Source organism: Cebus imitator, unplaced genomic scaffold (assembly GCF_001604975.1).
Source record: "Cebus imitator isolate Cc_AM_T3 unplaced genomic scaffold, Cebus_imitator-1.0 Scaffold8, whole genome shotgun sequence".
Taxonomy (NCBI): Eukaryota; Metazoa; Chordata; class Mammalia; order Primates; family Cebidae; genus Cebus; species Cebus imitator.
This window is the reverse complement of record NW_016107323.1, coordinates 8,639,281-8,641,914: the sequence shown is the minus strand read 5'-3', so window position 1 is coordinate 8,641,914 and position 2,634 is coordinate 8,639,281.

Genomic DNA, 2,634 nt, shown 5'->3' with positions numbered 1-2,634 from the left:
GCCTCCCAAAGTGCTGGGATTACAGGCTTGAGCCACCGCGCCCGGCGGTCTCAATCTCTTGACCTTATGATCCACCCACCTCAGCCTCCCAGAGTGCATGGGGTTTCGCCATATTGGCCAGGCTGGTGTCGAACCCCTGACCTCAAGTGATCCGCCTGCTTCAGCCTCCCAAAGTGCTGGGATTACAGGCGTGAGCCGCCATGCCTGGCTGTCTTTTTATGTTTTAATGATAACCTTTCTTTACCTTGTGTTCCTGAAACTCCCATGTTCCCAGACATTTATTACCATAGGGTCTATCAGACATTAATTTCGAAACTTGTACTTCCAGAAGCCAAAACTATTTCTGAACTATTTCTGAATTATTGTAGCTAGTATGCTTTTCATGAGCATTGAGTAATCGCTCCCTATAATTCTGGAAATTTAGGAGGACATGAAAGGGGTTCTACAGTTGGTGCTTAATCTGGATTTTGCATTCTTGCTGCATGAAAGGAAAAGATGAACAATCTGTTGTTTTATACAAGATGATTGCAGTCTTAGGGGCCTAATGTTGAATTGCTTCGAGTCAAAAACTTCTCACTGGAATCATCTGGAAAATGTGGTTCTGGTACTTGGCACAGAGCTGCGCTGCTGCAGATAACATTTGTTACTCCAAGGCTAATTACCACGCTTACTAAGTGAACTGAAGCAGCTTTGTTTCTTTTCAGACCTTGTTCTAAATCCCCTGACCCAAGACTCCTTTTCCATCCAGCTGAAGATTGCCTCAAAACAAATACAGGGAGGTTTGTCCAGGAGGGGAAGTCAAAGAGTGAAATCACATGCCAAGACCCAGACATGAACGTTTACAACACTCAGGTTAAATCTGGGTGCTTTGCTTTTTCTTTTTTTGAGACTGAGTCTTGCTCTGTCACCGTGTGGGGTGCAGTGGCTCGATCTCAGCTCAATGCAAACTCTGCCTCCTGGGTTCAAGTGATTATCCTGCATCAGCCTCCCAAATAGCTGGGATTACAGGTGCCCACCATCACACCGAGTTAATTTTTGTGTTTTTAGTAGAGATGGGGTTTCACTATGTTGGCCAGGCTGGTCTCGAACTCCTGACCTTAAGTGATCCACCTGCCTTGGCCTCCCAAAGTGCTATGATTACAGGCGTGAGCCACTACGCCCAACCTGGGTGTTGTGTTTTCAAAAGATAAAAGTAAACCTATGGCACTGAGCATAAATGCCAAACTGAAAAAAACAGTTCCAACTTGGCCTCTGTGAAGATGTCTTCTGCCATTTTTTTGCCCAGAAGAAGCAGCAGGTTTCAGACAGATTTCCTTTTACATTTGTTTCCTCATTTAAAAAGGAAGAGTCCAGGCTAGGTGCTGTGGCCCACACCTGTAATCACAACACTCTGGGTGGCCAAGTCGTGATGATCGCTTGAGGCTGGGAGTTTGAGACCAGCCTAGGCAACACAGTGAGACCTCATCTCTACTAAAAAATAAAAACAATTAGCTGGGGTGGTGCATGCCTGTAGTCCCAGTTACTCAGGAGGCTAAGCCAAGAGGATCTCTGGAGCCCAGGAGTTTGAGGTTGCAGTGAGCTATGATTGCACCACTGCTCTCCCAGCTGCCTGATTCTAAATTCTCAATCCCTTGGTTATGGCTTAATAGGCAAAAGTTCAGGTTTTTCCTAGAGAACTGGGAGAACTCAAGTCCCCTGTAAAAGAATGAGATGTTTCCACAATTTAAGAAACTCACGTGTATCAGTTTACGTCATTAGCATAATGCTTAGCACCAAAAGGCTTCAGTGCTAACTGAAAAGAAGGGACAGGAATCAATTTCGAAGGCACAACAGATTACAGAGAAAGACCTATAAGTGAAGATGTGTAAGCAGAAAATTTTAGGAGGAATAAGGAGAGTTGCTGACTTGGAAACACTCCAATAGAGAGCAACCAAATTTTGTGACTTATCACACGCAACCAGAGGATCTTCCGCCAGCATTTTTTAGGAATTATCTTTTGTGATAGAAGCAGCCTTAGCTGTAGCTGTATTCACTCGTATTCTAACTGATCAGTTCCTGCTCATGCAGATGCTATGAGCTCAACAGTTTGCAAAAGGGACGGCAAGAGAGGAGCCATGTGGCACTCTTCCACCTCCCCACCCCACCTGTCCTTGGGGAAAGAAATTAAGATCCTCTTTTCAAAATGCCTGCCTCAGGAAAACAGCTTCATCGCATTTGTTTCCATGCTGCGGAAAATCAACACAAACTGGCTTTGATCCCAAACGGGGCTAACTGCAGGGCGCTGAGGATTCCGCAGCCAGGAAGAACTAGGAGGCCTCCCCTCAGCGCATTCGACTTCAATTATGTGGGAACACGCCTGGGCTGGGGGCTGATGCCAGAATTATCCTGGCTGGGACGGAGGAGGCCCTGTGCTGTGGCCTAGAATCTTTCCTAAAAGTCCATGCAGGATCTCTCGGTTGCTGCCAATCCTGCACTTTCTCGTTGGCAAGATTCCTGGCTCTGTTTGGCCAGAGTAATGCTGTGGCTCGCTCCTGTCCCTTTCTTCCTCTTGCTGCGGCTCCTCTGCCCCCTCACCATTGTCAGTCAGAAGGCTCCATTGTTTTCAGAAACACAACAGTCCCCAAAAAGATAACC